We start from the raw sequence: 19,480 nt of genomic DNA, 5'->3' as shown, positions 1-19,480 counted from the left end.
TAAATGCACCGCTTTCCAATTTTGTTACAGTTCTATCACTGAAATTTTAGAAGCTGTTCTGCTTTCTCATAATTGTAACATGTCTCAATTTCTCTTCATATCAACTCTGTTTTCTAGATTTATCTCTTCCTATTTTCTGTCCCTCCTCATATCACTGATTTTTACTAAGGCCATCCCCTCTCTCTATCTCTTCCCTGCCCCTTCTTCTCTTGCTCTTCTGATTCCCTTTGGAGTCATAGCCTCCTTAAGAGCCCAAGACTCCTGAAGGTGTATTTACATTACAAGGAGACAGGCTACCGGTAAGCTACCTGATACCACACTGGAAGATGACTGTCCACAAGGCAGTTAGGACATGAAGAGTTCTGGCTTTCCACCCAGTGCATTTTCAATTCCCTAGAGAACAACTATTCTATGTCTTGAGAGGGTGAAATGTGTAGCCAGTGTTGTAGGAACAGAGAGAGGATAAAGGGCTGGCAATAGTTCTCAGGTTAACACCTTTTTAACCCTCGGTCGAATCCCTACCATTCAAGTATCAGGAGGACATTAGCTTGAAACTATTTTTGTCTGGAGTCCTACCTAATAAGGTGTGCAAAACAAACAAACAAAACCCCCCCAAAACCCAACCACTACAAAAACAAAACCAACCAACCAAACAAACATTAATTTATTAATTTAGAAGCAAACTGAACATTGTCACAGGCAGAGAACTCATCACACCCAAATAAGGTTGATACATACATGAGCCAATCAGGCACCTCTTCTATTTTCACATGTGTCCATCTTAGAAAAGCTCTACCACTCTTTGACTTGTGAATTATTCTTGACTCAGATAAACTCGAGTACTTTAATCTATCTAATGCTTTTCTTAAAAACTATTCTCCATATATGGGCATGGCCAAGGCCTGAGCCTTGGGTTTAGGGCAGGTCTCCTTGCTTTTGTTAGTGTTCACTCATGGTGAGCCCTTAGTTGAAACAACTTTTGCTATATTGAATTGGTAGTCCTCTTTATGCTTTTAAATATGCACTCTTATTTACTAGAGACTCCTGTGTTCATTATCTCTATAGATTTATAACTTTTAATTCTTTCAACATTCTGTTTAGTGAGAGTTGGGAAGGTAAAAAGGAGAATCATGTATGGCAATATTTTGTTTATGCTCTAACACATAAAGCTTGCCTGAAGATCAGAGGGTGGAGCTAGCCATTAGTTAACCATAGAGGTCTGGAGGTCTGTACAGACAGGAGTCAGTAGGAGAGATAGCTAGGCAGAGAGAGGAATATAAGGCAGGCAAAGACAAGAGGTTGGCCCTTTTCGGTAGAAGGATCAGAGAGGTAAGTGGTGACTGCGGCTGCTCTTTACTTCTCTGATCTTTCAGCCTTTACCCTGATACCTGACTCGGGGTTTTTATTTTTAAGACCAATCAGAATTCACACTACAATCATGTACTTACTTTGCCAGATTGAACATGAAGTCCTAGAGATATATCTTTAAAGTAGACTATCTGGAGATGATCTGCTTTTCTTCCCCCACCTATCAGTCGAAGGAAGAATCAAAGGTACATGCTCACCTCATAGTTACTTCTTCAAGCTAACAGTGAACTAGGGATAAAACATCATATGTCCTTTTAGTCTAGTTTCTGTCTAACCTAATAGGTCTCTGTAGGAAAAGATATTGCATTTGTCTTCTGGATGTAAAGAAAAAAAAAGAACTATTCCATTGAATCATCCATTAATTACATAACCAAAAAGAAACCCCACTTCTCAGCGGAGCACATGCTGAACACCATGTGTCAAACACAATGAGCACCATGGTATTGGGAGGACAGGTTCACCCCGAGGCTGGGCTAATTTTAAAAGGTTCCATGAGGAAGGTGAAGCTTGCATTCATCCAGCAGCAGGCATTTAGGTAAAAGCTGAACAGAGGCGGTGTGCTTGAGTCCGAGTATTTGTGAAGAGCTAGGGGCGATCATTTCACAGACTTTCAACAAGCCAAGGGGGAAACCACTCCTGCAAAGTAGCCCTTGCCACCGGGCCTTCTGACAAGTGCCCAGGCCACATACACCACAGAACCACCACTTGTTCTTCCGTGCTCTGTCCACATAACAAACTGAGATCCCAGAGAATCTTAATGTCTGTCAACTGTTTTGTGGAAACAATAGGTTCTTTTTCAGTTTTTGTTCTACTTACATTATACAGTAGTTTTGAAGTGCCTACTCTAAAATGTATGGCATCAACTTAAATAATTCTAGGACAGACACAGTGTCTAATGACTTAAAAGATTAATTATAAGACAAAACCATGAGTACATTTATTAAATTTTAAAATTTTCACTGAGTGTCACTAACATCCAAAATTTTGACAATTTTCTCTATGTCACATGTCAAAAGAGAAAGGACACTTCAGAAAATGCACTTCAACAGTCAACAGTTCATTTTCCTTTGGGAACTAATTGTTTGCTATAAATAATAGGACTCTGGTAAAACCAATAGCAGTTTTTTAAATTGTTATTTCCATGGCAATCTGCTAGTGAAACCTTCTACTTCCCTATGACCTTGACATAAATATTTCTTCTTTCAATGGAAAAAGTGAGGCCTTACTTGGTTTTGTCAACCTAAGTAGAGACGTACAGCTCAGTGTTCCAAAATAAAGCAAAGGCTTTCAGTAAATGAAGCATGAACAACCAAAAAGCGTTTAATCTGTTACCAAAATATTAACATGTCCATCCTTCTAATTCTATGTCTAGCTTAGTCCCATTTAGAAATGTCTACGGATTTAAAATGTGTGCATTTTATCTAACCAAGGTCATCCTCACTCACTAATATGCAATTAGACTGTGTTTTGATGAAACTATTACTTAACTGAGTGAAGATAAAGAAGTAAATAAGAAGTAAATGATTTAATTTATAGCAAATAAACCTAGGTGTTGTGCAAACCAGGATTCATTGACTCAGGAACAATTCTTGAGTTTGCTCTTGCATCAAGTTGGCTGATGTCTTGGCATCATGCCCAAGCTTCCCCTGACACAGAATTTCCCAGCATTATTCTAATTACAAGTATTTAAAGAAGGCAACAAAACCCATTCATATGATTTTTACCCCACAGGGGTTCTATCAGGAAAAGGAAGGCCCATAAGCATGAAGAAGTCAAAATGTTTGGCTTTAAATCCCTCCTTACCCCCAAACCCAGATCAAACAGGAAGAGACGATTTGCTCCTAAACATCCAATGTACTCTCCATAGATCCTTAACTACAGTGTCAGCATCTGGACTCTGTCATCCGTCAAGCTACTCCAAAGAATTTCTAAAGGGCCAAAGAGCACTCAAGGAGCATGGGAAATTTTGGGAGTATACACAAATAGCAAATATTAATGACTAGTTAAAGAGAGACACGGTTTTGCTGAAAACAAGAATACTCTTCCAAAGAACCTGTAAACCTTGAGGCTGGAGCAGTGGTTTAGTGGTTAAGAGCACTTAATTCCTTGCAAAGGACCTGGATTGAGTTCCAAACACCCACATGGCAGCTCATAACCATTCAGAACTCCAGTTGTAGGTGATACAAATAGATGACCAACTAGGTGACCTTTGGGGCACCAGAAAAGTACATAGTACATGTGAGTTCAAGGCTGGCCTGCTCTACATAGTAAACACCAACCTCAAAAAACAAATAAACATACACATAAAATAAAGAACAAAATGTTTTTTTTAGCTCAGATTCTCTGATGATACAGCAAGAAGCAGTTTGTCTCTCTTCTGTCCCATTCTTTTTAATGTTTTGTTTTGATGGGGGTGGTGGGCTTGAGGCAGGCCTTTGCAACATAGCCCAGGCTTTCTACAACCTTATAGTCCTCTTGCAGAGGGCCTAAGGAGTGAATACAGGGAGGAAGCCTACTACAGTAGAAGCTTCTTAACATATATACATGTTTGAAGGAAATCTAAATGGAGTCACCCAGTAACAGGGGAGACAAAACCCCAACTAGACCTCTCTCACCCCCAAGTGAAACCTCCAGTGTCAGGAGTGGGGTACATGTAATTGAATCCTTGGCCAAAGGGGCCCCATGGAAACCTCTAAACAATTCAGGCTATTGCCAAGGCTACTACTTATTGCTCTCCATGGATGGTAAGGCCCTACTGCCCAAGCAAACATTTACATATCTCACTGAACATGGAGAAGTTGAGCTGGTGCCTTACTAGGACCTTCTCCTCTATTGACTAGTGCCCTAGTACTGGAAGGTATTCTGTATGTGATCAAATCAAAAGGTGACCACCAACTCAGCTACAAACTCTTCAATCTATAATAATGACTTGCCTGCTTGACATGCTGGGGCAATAGTGGCACAAATATTTTAGGTGTAAACAAACACTGACTGGATTTGAGACCTGCTCAAATGAGATGGAACCTAAGCTTGACATTGCTAGAGGGGCCAAGAACCTGAGACCAGATAAATCAGGGACCTTGGGAAAATGAAGTACTTACTTACTGTTCTCCTAAAGGAACATGGTAATAAAATGATTCTTCACAACATTCTGTTATACACATAGATCATTGCTTGCTCAGCCATCATAAGACAGTTTCCTTCTGCAGTAAATGGGAACAAATACAGAGGCTGACAATTAGACAGACAGTGGAACACTTCGTCCTAAATGAGATGTCAGCATCAAATCCCTCCCCTCGGGGCTCAGGGAACTCTGTGGAAGAGGAGGCAGGAAGATTGTGAGAGCAAGAGGGGATGGATGGTATCAAGGAAACAACGCCTTCTAGACACAATAGAACTGATACACATGTGAACTCACAAAGACTGTGACAGCATGCACAGAGCTGGCACAGGTTTAAGGCAGACGTGGTCCCAGTGCTGAGATGGAGAAATAGACATGAGTTCCTATTGGACCACCACTTGCAAATGAAAGATTAGTTTATCCAAGGGAGTCTCACTGAAGATACAGACTATACTGAAGGGCAGGTTCCATGCCCAACAGTATAAAGTCAACACAAAACTGACTCTAAGATATTTTTGAAGTTTTTTTTTTTTTTTTTTAACCTCAAATTGCTTTGTTTGGACTTTTACTTTTTAACCTTACTGGTTTTTTGCTTGTACATTATTATTTCCAATTGTATGTTTTTATGGGTTTTGTGTGTGTGTGTGTGTGTGTGTGTGTGTGTGTATTCATTTTACATGCTATTTGTTTCTTTTTTGTTGGTTTGTTCATTTTATTTTAGTCTTGTTTGTCTTTTCTATTTGCCTGTTTGTTTTAAGAGCAAAAGAAAGGAAAGAAGGAATGAAGTTGGATGAGTGGGGAGGTGGGGAGGTGGGGAGGTGGGGAGGGAGAATATGGGAGGAGATGAGGGAGGGTAGACTGTGATCATCATATGTTGTATGAAAATTTTTATTTTCAATTAACAAAAACAATTTAAACATTAAAAACATGTAGTTAAAGCGCTAAAACCTCATCTTGCCCTCTCCTTTACCTGTCTTTGGTTTTAACACATCCATATACATTATATGTGGATTAGTAAAATGGGCTCTTTTTCTATGGTCAATGACTATAAATTCAACAACACACTACAGATGAATTAGTACAATGTATTCTTTTTCTATGGTCAATGACTACAAATTCAGCAACACACTATAGATGAATTAGTAAAATGTATTCTTTTTCTATGGTCAATGACTACAAATTCAACTACCACTAATTTCTTTAAAATGTGAGCCCTGCTTGATGAGAGGGATTTAATGGGAGCCTGAGCCTGATCCAGTCACTGATTAGTCATTCACTAAGTATATAAAAATGAACTATGCCTCACATTCATGGTGCATAAACATCTATCAACTTTGCATAAACCGGGCAAACACTAAAATATCTCACGGAAGTGCTGAGACTCCTTCTAGCTATAATCTCTATAATCTTGATTCTGTGATTTCAGTAAGATAGTTACAACCCTAGTTACCTCATACTTGTGGTCGTAACACGTTAGTTAGACACAGGGTGGACAGAGCTTTTATCACTCCATAAAAATGGCTAGCATGTCTTGAGTACGAACTAACAGTGGCTTGCTGTAACTGCTGCTGCTGCTTGGTTCACTGATACATCTCTCTCACCCATAAAAATGACTGACCGATGGCAGGTACTCTACCACGTGTGGAATTCATGAATGAATTGCTTTCCTGCTTTGTAACAATCCCACATTCATCTGCATTGCCCAACTGAGGGAGATAATGCCCACAAAGACTTTTGATATCAACTAGAGTAACTGACTAATGAATAGAAAAGGTAAGTTCTATAAGATACCCTTAGCGAAACACCAGCAGAAAGCGAGACTCTTTTTCCCAAACAGAAATCTGAATTTCATTGGTGTGAATCCCATTGGTCTGAATTTCAAGGACATAATTTATACTTTCTCTAGAGGGCTGGTCGATTTCTCTTACAGTGCTTTGAAAGATGTAGCATTATCACTTAGGCAGCATGCATCATGTTCCAAGCATCATGTGGGTACTTTTTCAGGGATATCATCATTCACACTGTCTATTTTCAATTTTTTTTTAATTCCACACATTATGAATGAAGAAAATGAGAATGAAATCTTTCATCATTATTTCCCAAATTTGTCCAAAGATAAGTACAAACTGAGCAGCTGGTTAAAATAGCAGTAGGCCCTGCTCCAAATCTTTTGACTCAGAATGTTCAGGCAAGGAGCCCAGATCTGTCTGACTCTAAAGCTAAACATTAACCCTTTAGAAGGTGGGCCACATGCTATTCATCTCTGTTCTCTCAGATGCACAAACTGGGCCATGACAATCTCTAATCTTTCTATAATGAAGCAGTATGTAAGGCAAATTCACAAGAGTGTCAAGCGGGTCACAGAAGGAAGAGTATGGCATCAAGATCTCGTGGGGGAGGCGATGTGCTACTTAATTCTATGACTTCTGGTGAGAGGATTACAGAAAGGCAAGAGAAAAGGAAGGCAATTCACTCACAGTTTTTTCTTCTTTAGGCATATGCCCTCCTTCTGACACCCACAGAGGAAAATCAATCCATATTTTCTGCAAATCTCAGCACGAAGCAAGAGGCTTTTCAAGAAGCTCTTGCAGGTTATTTGGAACAGGGCCCTTGAAACCCAGTATTTTTCAAAGGTAACAGTCAATAAAATTTTCACAATGATCTTTTTCATCATGCATGTAGAACTGGTATTTTATACGATAAATACTCTACAGAATATTTTTATACTCTACAGAGAGCATTACCGAAATTTTTGGGGATGTATTATATCTTTAAAGAGACAGATATCATAATTCTCTGACCATTTCAGCTTTAACTGAGTATCTTTAGGATATTTCCACCTAAATAAGTTTTCCTAGAAAAATGTCTTTTTATCTAAAGCATTCTCACTGGCATGGTCTTCAGAAGTAGTTTGGAAAGTCAAATGACATTAAAGTTAATTTAATTTTATAATCTTTAGCTCATCCAAATGGATAATTTTTCAGATCAGATATGATCATTTTTTTGTTTTACTTTAAATATGTTGCCACTATGTGTTGACATAACTATGCCAACCAAATGAAGACTAAAACACTGTGAGATCATGAATACTGAAAAACCAGAAGTTCTCCTTGACACAGAAACCTGCATGACAAGTGAGCCCAGGATCTACAGAAGAATATCCTCAGATAAGGCAAGACAGCACATCTTAAATCTGAACAATTTAGATCCCTTCAGTGAGGAACAAACCAAAGTGTGTTGTTTAGGAACTCAATAAAAAAGCTTGAGAGAAAGACCAAGGACATTACACTTCTGGGTAGGGGAACATGTTTAGTCTTGGAAAGGATGATCCCACTAAACTGAGACTCTATTTCACAGCTCTGACTGATTGGCCACTTGACTTAACTGGTCATATTCATACCTGAGAATTTGAACAACAGATAGAAGATATTCATCCATTTCAAAATTCTTAAACAGTGCCAAGTTGATATGGGTAAAGAAAAAACAAAAGCATATGCAAACCACTAACAATATAGTCAAGAAACCAGAACCCTCCTGCCCATGAAAACAGATACGTAGATCAGGCAATAAAAGAAAAGAGCTAGATGACAGACAGCATGGAGATGAGAGAAGCCTTGGCTCCTGACTGCCCTCTTCCATGGCTACACTCCCCTTTCTGTTATTCTTTTTAAAGAAGGGCCTCACTCTGTAGCCCAGGTTGTCCTGGAACTCACAACTGAGCCCAGATGGGCCCTGAATTTACAGTGATTTTCCTGCCTCAGTCCTCAGAGTGCTAGGATTACATGAAAGAGCCATCATGCATGAATCCTTTAAAGCCCTTGTTACTATTTCCAGGCCCTACAGCACGTGGTCTGGCCTTTTTCTTTTGTGTATATAAATACTTGCATTTATGGGTATCTACTACCAGAAACAGGCTGGGGGCATGACTGGAAGCCAGGGAGCAGTGAGGAAGTGAGCTTGTCAAGAGCAGTTGGGTACACCAGTACTGTTTCCAGCATTGCAAGCTATTTCAAGGGAGGAGGACAAATGAAAGCCACATCAGCTTAGCCTCAGAACAATCAGCAGCACAAACTCCTTGAGACGCAAGTCAAGGCTTGCAATATGGTAGTTTCCTCTATTCCACATTTTGGTTCTGAAGTTTTAAAGAAACTACCACAGCACAAGAATTTGATGACTCAAGAGCAAATGAACTACTAAACGTGAGCTGGTAGCTGATAAAATATAGATCACAAAGTAAACTCACACTTTGAAATACCACACAATTTCCCAGTTCATTTTCCCAGTTCTGATCCTCATTTATTAATTTTCATCAAAGCATAAAGTCATATCAAGTTTTAGTTACTTTAGGAACATGGCACCTCTCATAACATTTGATAAAAGAGCATCAATAATTAATGAGTGAAAGTAGAACATCGAAGATTCCTTGGCACATGTTTTCATAGTACTCAATAATGGAAAGGGAAAACATGCATACCTCTGAATAAATGAAAGAAATGGATGTTCTGATCATAATTAGCTTGACAACAGGGCAAAATCTAATCTTCAAGGACTTAGATGGCTAAAAATGAAGAGCTATCAGATTTCACAACAATCTAGGCTTCAGATAGAATAAACTTCCTATTTCATCTGTAGTTTTTCTTACACATTCGTCTCGAAAGAGGGCATTACATGTAAAAATAAACAGCTGTTATTCTAGTAACTGATACACAGTATCGGTTCAACATTGTGCTCTTAATTCTTGAGATTCTTCTTCTTCCATCCTCAAAATGCCAGTTCCTTGTTTTCCCTTCAGTGGTACAAATGTACATAATTTCTCAAAATCTATCTCTTTCTTATAGATTTCCACACTTATACTAATGCTTTCATTCCCTAGCCACTCAAATGCCATTGATGCAGCATCCTGAGTGTGTTTGATAGAATCTGTTCTACACATTGAAAAGTCACAAAGCCTACTTACAAATAAACGGTTGCTGAATACGGTCTGGGAAATTCAGTGTTGCTGTCATTTGGGAGGCTTATAAGAAAGGCAAAGCCCCAGGCCCACCAATGCTGGCTGAATGTGGGCTGGTATTTTGTCAGGTTTCTCAGGCAACCCTTGGGGTGTGAGAAGCACTGCCAGATATTTTGAATAACACAAGTTGAGGTGAGTTTGACTATAGCTAAGCTAAGGGCGAATCTCTCTCTTTCTTTCTTTTTCTTTTCTTTTCTTAAGAATGGCTTTTAAGTTATGCCTGCAAAGACAAAGAATTACCATTTACTTTAAGTAAGGCCTTTGGAAAGTAGTATGTACAGTGAAAACACTAAACTTTCAAATCTGTGCTTTCTAGATGTGATAGCACTCACCTGTAATCTCAGCACTCTGAAGAATGAGGCCAGGAGACCACAAGTTAGGGGCCAGTCTATGTTTTACAGTAATTCAAATCTAGTATAGGCTATGTATTAAGACCTTGTTCCAAAAAGAAAACCAAAAAAGGGGGGGAAAGTGAGAAGATCTCCATGAGTCCAAAGGACAGCCTGGGCTATGGAGTGATCTCCTGTCTCAAAAGACAAAACAAGTCTTGAGATAAATCAAAGCTCCATTATTGATGTGTTTGAAGAACCTGAGCAAGTTATTTAAACACACTGAGTCTTTTGTCCTATTCATTTGAGTTTAAAGGATGATTAATTTTTCATTCTTTTGTTTTGTGTTATAGCATTGTAGACTCACATACAGCTAAGAAAAAATACAGAGAGAATGTGTGTTCCCTTTCCTAGCTTCCCTAATTATAACACCTTGCATGACTATACTACAATAGCACAATAGTGAAATCTATTCTCCATCTCTGTAAATTTGTCATTCAGAAATATTATATAAATAAAACCAGAGTTGGTATTCTGAGAGGGGCATTTATCTCTTAACATAATTCTTTGAGATCAAATCAAATTGTGATATATACCAGTCAGTCATTTCTTATTCTAAGATATGAATGTACATTTTAACAATTCACATTTTTGTTTCATTTTGTAGAGCTTCAGACTAAACTCACAGCCTTACCCATCCTAAGAATGCACTCTTACCAATAACTATGCTTCGCAAATCACAAAGTTAATTTCACATATACGGACTGCAAGTCAAAGTCAGTAGCTTGCCTTTACATCCTTTTCATAGGGTCTTCTGTGAGCAAATGTTGTTAGTTTTGATGAGGTTCATGCCATTAATGCTTTTATTGACCATGCTTCTAGTATAACATCTAAAACATTTTCATCTGATCCTAGGTTCTGAAAATTTCCTTCTATAATTGTTCCTAAAAGTTTAACAGTTTACTATCACATGTAATTCTATGGTCCATATTGAGTTAGTAGTTGTATAACCTATGAGGTTAGATTGACTTGACTTTTTTTTGCCGGGGGGCGGGGGGTGTTGCTCTTTACTTGGACCATCAATTTTACTGACTAGACAGATGTTTACAGTTGTTAAGCCTCCAGTCATTATGAGCTCCCATTAATCTGAACCAGGTACATCAGTTGTAAGAGGTATTCTAAGAGCAATTTTGCAAGTGAAAACCAAGTTATTGTATTGAATGCAAGTAGCAAATTTAAGAAACTACAATTGCATAGATATCAAAATGTTTTATCTCTACCAGGTCACATTTGATGGAGCATTGGCCTGTGAATCAATGAGACAATAGGATTGTAGAGTCTAAAGAATAAGAAGTGATGCTAGAATACCATGCCAGGATACTACCAATCCAGTTGTAAAGCCCTTCCTCCTCATGCAGTGATACTGGTTTGCTTCTTAGAATAACGTTGGCATCTTCCTCTCTCAGCCTCTGCTATGGAATAATCCTTCTGACCATTATGAATATATATTACTCTCATTGGTTAATGAAGAAATGACTGTCCAGTCATCAGCTAGGAAGTATGGGTGGGACAGCCAAACTGAGAATACTTGGAGGAAGGAGGATGGAGTCAGTGGAGTTGCCAAGGAGACACAGAGGGAGCAAGGCATGCTGGAGGACAGGTTAAGCCAGGAGCCAAGTGGCAAAACATAGACTAATAGAAAAGGGTTAATTTAACTTGTAAGAGCTAGGCCCCTCCTTCCTGTGGTGCTCTAGAGACCAGGGCCAATCCTCATGTGAGGCAGATCAAAATCAAGACAGGCGTGGTGAAGCGGTTGGTCAAAGAAAAAGTGATGTATGAGAAAGAAGCAAAGCAAGAAGAAAAGAGAGAAAAAATGAAGGCTGAAGATGGTGAAACCTACGCCATTAAGAAACAAGCAGAAATCCTGCAAGAGTCGCAGATGATGAGCCCAGATTGCCAGCGCCGGTTAGAGGTTGTATATACCGATCTTCAGCAGATATTAGAAAGTGAAAAAAACTTGGAAGAACCTGAGGATTATAAAGAGGCATGTGCAGTTCTGGATTCAGTGAAGTTAGAGGCCTGAAGTTTTGCTGTACAGGGTGTTTTTTGCATTAAATCCTGGTGTCCACTCTACAATTCATTATTTTTGGACACTTCTGTGTTTAGTAATATGAAAATGTGGTTCTTTTTATGCAGTTGCATATATTTTTCTTTGCATAACTTGATGTGTCAAATAAATGAGTTCATCTAAAAAATTGTAAGAGCTAGTTAGTAATAAGCCTGAGCTATTGCTTCCACAAGCCTCTTCCTTTAGAATAGATTTGAAGGTACAATAGGAGTGTTTCCAGATTCTCCATTTGAGTCTGGCTCGTGTGAGTTATTTGGTCCAGCACATATATCGATTGTCTACTTTTTCACACATTCTCAATTGCTTTTATCTGTTGTTTGATTCTCGTTTGTTTACTGAGACATGTAGCACAGGTTGACCTTGAACTCGTGATCCTCCTGTCAAAGCCTCAAGAGTATACCACCATACTGGCTTGCTAATTACTTTGATGTAATAAATAATATATTAGTTTATTACATTGTGGTTATTTATGACTTAAAACATCAGGTGGTGCTTGGAGTAAATTCTCAAAACCCACTTCATTCAAGACCCCATGCCCATCACTTCTCCTTTGACACAAATAACTTTTAACAATATATGTGTATGCTTTAGTTCTCTTTCTGTATCTATGCATATCTCTAATTTAAGTTGTACCTTGTGAAATCAAATTACATTTTTCCCTTTGTATTTTTCTCATTTTAAATTTCCTACTATGTGATCAGTTAAATATTTTTTTTTACTAATTTTTGAATTTACTAGAAACATTTTCACCAGGGACATGAAAAGAGATATTAATCATTCTTTAACTGAAACACATTTATAATGGGGATTCGCTTTTCCTTTAAATGCTTCAGATATTTATTTAAGAGACTGGGTGCTGCCTTGGATCTACCTATCTATACATACAGACTATGAAAGACAGAAAGAGGGAGTGCACCATCATTAATATTTTCAATAGTTACTCACTTATTCAATCATTTCTAGGAGTCTAAAACAGATCACAAATTATAATAAGGATCACAGCCTTCCCTGCATTAACATTGCTGCAAGAAGAATATATATATTCATATTATTGCATATATGTATGTGTGTATATGTATATGTACATATATACATATACACACACACATATATGCAATAACAATTATTTTTTAAAAAGAGGTCATGAATTTGAAATAAAGTGGGGAGGAATATATGGGAGGGTTTTGAGGGAGGAAAGGGAGAAGAAAAATATTGTAATCTCTCCCCCACTCCCACCCATCAATGCCTGAGGCAGGTGGGACAGCTGGCCCTGAGGTCAGAAGGGAGGGAGAGCCGCCCCTGCCTGAGAACAGCTGCAACACTTGGGAAAGCAGGCCTTGCACCTTGTGTGGGCCACAAGTTAGAGCCAACTCCATTGGGAGAGGTGTGGGTGAGCCAGCCCCAACACTGTGAGCATGGAAAAGCTGTCCCCATTACTCACCTGTCATATGGCATGGGTGGGAGAGAGACCCCTACATCCCCACCCCCATCAATCAATGCCTGAGGCAGCTGGTGGGAGAGCTGGTCCCGAGGTCATAAGAGCAGGAGAGCTAGCTAGCCCTGACTCTCATCTGCTGCAGCACTCCGGAGAGTAGTGGCCCCTCCACGACTCCTGGGCAGCACAGCAGAGCTGACCCTGAAGGTGTAGGTGTGTGAGACCTGACCCTAAGGACAAGAAACCAGGAGAACTGGCCCCACCCCTTGGTCATCACTGCAAAGGGTGAACCCACCAAAGCAATGCAGGACAGCCCTACCCTGGAGGTGAGGACAAGGAAAAGCTGGCAGGCTGACCAATCCGGCAACTACCCAGGCCCAGAACCAGGGTTATGGGTTGGCCCATCCCAATATCCATCCCCATCTGTGATCTGCTGGAGCGTGTGAAGGGACTGGTCCTGCAGACCCAAAGCTGCAGGATTTCCACAACACTGGGCAACAGCAGGATAATCAAAAGGAGTGCCAGTGAGGGCCCAGCATCAATAGTGTAGCAGAAACCAGAGGCCTCGAACCAGACCAATGACTCTGCAATGAACACTTGCAAGTAAAGATGTATGGATAAAACAATTTACTGCATGACTCACTGTGTCATACTACAGTTTCCATGAGAGATTTTCCCCTTTTTTCCTTTCCTTTTTTCCTTTTTCTCCTAAATTTTATCAGGGAGGGTGGCTGCAAGCACAGAGGGTGGATATGTAGGGACAGGAAATGAATGGGATCGAGGTGCATGATGTGAAAGACACAAAGAATAAATAAATAGAAAGTTAAAAAAAAGAAAAATGTTGTAATCTAAGTACAATCTCAAAATAATTCTATATGGGTAACCTAATCATATGCTATATGTGTGTATTTTTACATGTATTTGTGTATATTTAAAGTAGGAAAATACAGTGTAGAGATTAGAGACTGGATCCAACCAAAGCTACTGCCTGAAGATCCTTAGGGCAGTGATATTCTTCACACTGACATCTATGCTTTACAGCTTAACATAAGGACCTTAGAACCACGTTTAATGCTCTGTATGTCTTGAAAGGTCTTAAATTCTCTCTGTAAATTGGCAAAACTCTGTCACTGCTTTGCCTTGGCAACAATGATACAGAGCCTAACTGTGAGCAAGAAGAGCAAGGGGAAGAAGAAACAGAGACTGAGGTGGAACAAAGACATTAGAGATGATGCTTAATTATAACATCTAAAGATGGTGTGCACTCTCATTTTAGAAAACATACATCAACTTGTATATGGTTAACTTCCTTATCCTTCTGGGTCGTTCTTTTTTTCCTTTTACTTCAGTTCCAGTAGTCTGATGAAGGGCTGAAATAGGTCTGAGGGAGATTTGTTTTTAACTACGAAAGCCAGCACCCATGTGTTTTTTTCAAAACAGCACCATTTTAATGATGTTTATAATTCCTTTTAAAATATTAGAGTATCTTCTTGGTGATTAATAATTCAGAATACAATAAAACAAACCAAACAAATGGCCAAGTGTAAGAATGCGGCATAAGAAATAAGTCTGAAGATAATGTAATGTCTGTCCAAATAAAGAAAAGCAACACAGGCGTCAGAGGCAAAGCACTGGGGTGTATATTTAAAGACCTAGTGTCTAGTCGGGAATGGCAGTAGACATTTTTCCCCTAGAAAAACCTAATTATATTGCTATTAAATCATTTGTCTGATGTCTTATTGAGAATTGCACCCTAGCAGCTGCCTTCTATCCTGCTATTTCTACAACTGACTAGTTCTTTTTTCTTTCTACCACCCTGAGAGATGGATTTAATCAGTGCCAATTCATGGTTCCCTTTCCAACCCCATCCACTCAAGCCTCTATAGCTTTTCACCTGAAGACTCCACAATCTAAGGACAGAACAAGGATGCTCTCCATCTGATTCATCGAAGGCCATGGAAACAATTTTCTAAATGATATGCTTTTGCTTTCAGCCACTAATTACATTTCAAAAAAGGCAGGGATAAAAATACCTCTGGCCTAGAAGGTTTCTGTGGAGTTCATTTCTTCCCAATAATATATTCCTTAGATTCTGAGTAAAGGAAATGACTATCCCACCTGGAGTCCTTGAATACAAGCTTTAAAAAGTAGAACTGGTTAACAGAAAGTGAATGAAGTTTTACATGGCCAGGGCTTCTGGGACAGGTGGCATTCCACCCTCTGAAGTATAAGTTCTTCACACACATCCACATGCATGCATTTTCACAAATAAAAGTCGTGAGATCTTTCTCAAAGATCTTAAAAAGTTAAATGCCGGGAAACTTGCAAGATGAAGGGACGAAGGTGACATTTCAAGGTTATCTCCAGATCTGTGATAATGTATTTATTACATTGAGTTGATCCATCACTGTCAATGCTCCAAATTAAAGAATATTTAACAGTGAAAAACTAGAACATCTTCCATCTTAATCAAGCATTTTAATCAAGAATTAAGGAGCTGTGTGATGTGTGTGTCACTAATGGATTACGAATGTGAAGCCGACACTTAGCTCTCACCCTTCCTCACTGCTCCTTCTGATCTCTGTTTACTGATCATGAACAGAAATCACTAAGGAACAAATTGTTCCTGGAAACACAGACTATTATGAACTGACCCCACAGGGTGTTTACTCTGAGGACGGTCGATGATTGTCATTCAACTAAACCCCTAGAAGTTTAGGTGTTTCTCGGACACAAGGGAAACAGAAGAAATCATGGAACATCACTACTCTTCCCCTTTTCCCATTACCTGCAGCTGAGTTTATCTTTTACTGTCTTTAACAGAGGTTTAACGGAGATGAAATGATAAAAAATCATCTTCAAATGTGACTGTCTTTATAAAACACACACATACATTGCATCTATCCATCAACTCTTTTGGAGTAATCTAGCTCCAAAGAAGATCCTGGTACTATTAGAAATGGCAAAGGGAAAAGGCACTGACTGACATACTGTGAAAATGTCCACAGTGGCAATGATAGCTGCCTATATGAATATCTGATGACTTAAAAAAAACTAATAATGGAAAATAAAGGAAACAGTTTTAAAAATGCACTGTTCTGGGGTGTGGTTCAGTGACAGGGTGCTTGACCTTCTACTCTTGAAGGTTCTACCCTGCCACAGAGGAAAAGGTTTAAAAAGAAGATAGAGGTCAAAACTGAAAGAATAGAAAATATATGCTGAATAAACATGGATACTTGAGTGTGAATGCCCGGTACCCATAGAAAGCTGGTGAGGTAGCATAGGCCTGTAGCCAGAGTACTGAAGAGAGGCAGATCCCAGAGGTTCACCAATCATTGAGAGACCCTGTCTCAAAAATGATGGTGGGAATGGGGGGTGGGCTGGGGGGAAGGGGGGCAGGAAGGGGGATAACAAGGGAATCTGTGGCTGTTATGTAGAACTGAATGGTATTGTAAAATAAAATTAAAAAAAATGATGGTGGAGAGCAGTTGAGGAAGAAATCAAGTGTCTATTTCTGGCCTTCACAGGTACACACTCTTGCACAGGCATATGCCACAGAAAAAAAGAAAGAAACCTACAAGGATGAACCACGGTGATCAATTCTCTTCTATCTTGGAGTTAGATACATAAAAAATACAAGAAACTTAATATTCAAGATATAATTTTCTTTTTAAATATTACTTTAATATTAAAAACTTTTCTTTGACTAAAGTTATCTTTATAATGATTTTTTGTAAATGTGTGGTATAATCATCTACACAAAATAACTTTCAAAGCTATGGGGTTTTTTTGGTGTTAAATTATAATTTAATGTTAGCTACATACTTGATTGCATTATAATGAATCATACGGATCTTAGAATGACACATCTAACTTCCCTTTGCAGTCTAAAAGTGCATGCACAATTATGTTGTTTTACCAGATGTCTCTAATGCTTATCCTGATTAATTCTGTGTGGATGGACATTCTGCTCCCTTGGGCTGAGAAAAACATAAATAGTAAGAAAAGGAAATCAGTTATCAGTGTGCCTTTCATATTTCATTTCATTGACAAGAATTCACTTTATTTAAGTTGGCTCTTTATATTACACTTCATGCTTTTATTTACTTGTTTAGGTATAAGGGAAGAGAAAAAATATATTTGTGAATCAAACTTAACATCAAAGCAAGTGTTACATGATTAAATAATTTATGCTTTAGAGCACAATGATTAATGCAACTAATTAGCCTTACTTGGTTGACCTCTAGAAAAGCAAAGGTTATGTTTATCTAGCATTTATTTTTGGCAAGAGAGTTCTGGCATTTTGGGGAAAAAAAAGTATTGCTAGCCAATGAGAGAAGGCTTACCATTTCAATAAATAAGCATTCTGTATAATAGTAACCAATGTAGAAGTTTAATTGAAAGATTAAGAAATCCCTCTAAATGCATAATAGGGGATTCTTAAAAGGCTATAAGAAAGCAAAGGCACATTAGGGAACGACTGTCTCAGCATGTTTGGTTTATCCCTGAGGGAGAGAAAAGAGGTGTGGTGCACCATCCACTTAATCTCTGGGTAGATGGAAGGCTCTGCATGCAACCAGGCTGTGATGAGTCTGTGAGCTGTGATCAAGGGAACAAGGCAGAAGGCAGAAGCAGCGTGTTTCCTTCTCACCATCAGGTTTCCGCCTCACTGCATGGTCAACAGCCCTGTCACATTCCTAACACACACAAGGTTGCACCAATCTCCCTCTCAAGTCTCTTTCTTGGTGTGTGTATTGTCAATATTTTCATTTGACCAGGGTGTTTTCTGTCCACCTTCCTCATAGAAGAGTAGGTTTCCAGAGAGCAGAGAGCCACATTTTTAGCAATAGAATAACACCTGACATACAGTAGGTATTCTATAACATGACTGAACAGGCGAATTTAACAGCACAAGAGACAAGGAAAGGGAGAGGGCATGAGGATATAAAGAGCATCCCATATTTGAAAGGACAGAGTTACAGGACAATAATCCCCCAGATCAAGCACCACCCAGGATGTCCAATCCTTTAAATATCCTTTTTTAAGGTAACATTACAGTTTTTATTAATGTAAGTTTGGCAATCTATAGACAGAATGGACAAATGTCTTGAAATAGTTCACCATTTTTTGATTTTGTTTTTAAATTTATTTTAATTAACTTTTTTCATGTATTTTACATACCGACTATAGTTTTCCCTCCCTCCTTTCCTCCCGCCTCCCTACCTCCCATCTACTCCTCCTTTGTCTCCATTCAGAAAGGTGCAGGCCTCCCATGAGCTTGAACAAAGTATAGCACATAGTATAGTTGAGGCAGGACCCAGCTCCTCTCCATGCATCAAGGCTGGGAGAAGTAACTCAGCATGGGGAACAGGTTCCCAAAAGCCAGCTAAGCACCAGGGACAGGTCCTCATCTCACTGCTGTATGTTTTTATCTCAACTGAAAAGCAAAGCAATAAGAAAACCCAAAATGCCAAACCGTTTAACAGGGACTATAGTATTGAAGCTTATTTGGGTTAGCAATCTTTCCAGGAAAAAGTATTAAAACTGCCTATAATAATATTTCCAAGAAAGAGACTGTGAAAGTTTCTTCTCAAATATCAATCTATTAATCTGCCTTTTCCTATTTTACTGCTTTTATATTTAAGTTTCATTTCCTAGACAAAGGGCAATTCACAAACACAACTGAAATTATGTATTATTCTTCTTGACTAGAAATGCATATTTGCCCATTCATTTTTTTTAAGCTCAAGTTCTGCAACAGTTACTGGATATATTTCTGAATATGAAATACACAACCTGCTCTCTCAACTACTAAAACATACACATACAGCAGTTTCTACAGCCTTTCATCCTTTCTTGGAAATAGTAACACCCACAATTTCAAATTTAAATTGAATAACGTAGAAGTTATTTATGCTACTGTCTGAGAGAATTTGAATATTTTAATTGTGTGCAATGCTTCTTGTATGTTGTAGGTTAAAAGTATAATGTCATGAGCCTCATTATTTAAATTATGTATGTGAAACCATTTATTTCCTGACATATTTTGACACATGCAAGTGAGCACCGCACTGAGTACCACTGTCCA

At 38.7% G+C, this 19,480-nt stretch overlaps 1 protein-coding gene and 1 pseudogene across 14 annotated transcripts in view; one reads left to right on the top strand and one right to left on the bottom strand.

The window, feature by feature from the left end:
* The window catches only part of Pam (peptidylglycine alpha-amidating monooxygenase), a 281,804-nt gene that overhangs the window by 178,107 nt on the left and 84,217 nt on the right, over positions 1 to 19,480 (bottom strand). The window lies entirely within an intron of this gene.
* Positions 7,572 to 11,912, top strand: LOC102906941 (tubulin-specific chaperone A pseudogene; annotated as a pseudogene).

The sequence above is a fragment of the Peromyscus maniculatus genome, chromosome 13, assembly GCF_049852395.1.
Source record: "Peromyscus maniculatus bairdii isolate BWxNUB_F1_BW_parent chromosome 13, HU_Pman_BW_mat_3.1, whole genome shotgun sequence".
Taxonomy (NCBI): Eukaryota; Metazoa; Chordata; class Mammalia; order Rodentia; family Cricetidae; genus Peromyscus; species Peromyscus maniculatus.
The sequence above is the reverse complement of the archived record's forward strand: the minus strand, read 5'-3'. Positions and strand labels throughout refer to the sequence as shown.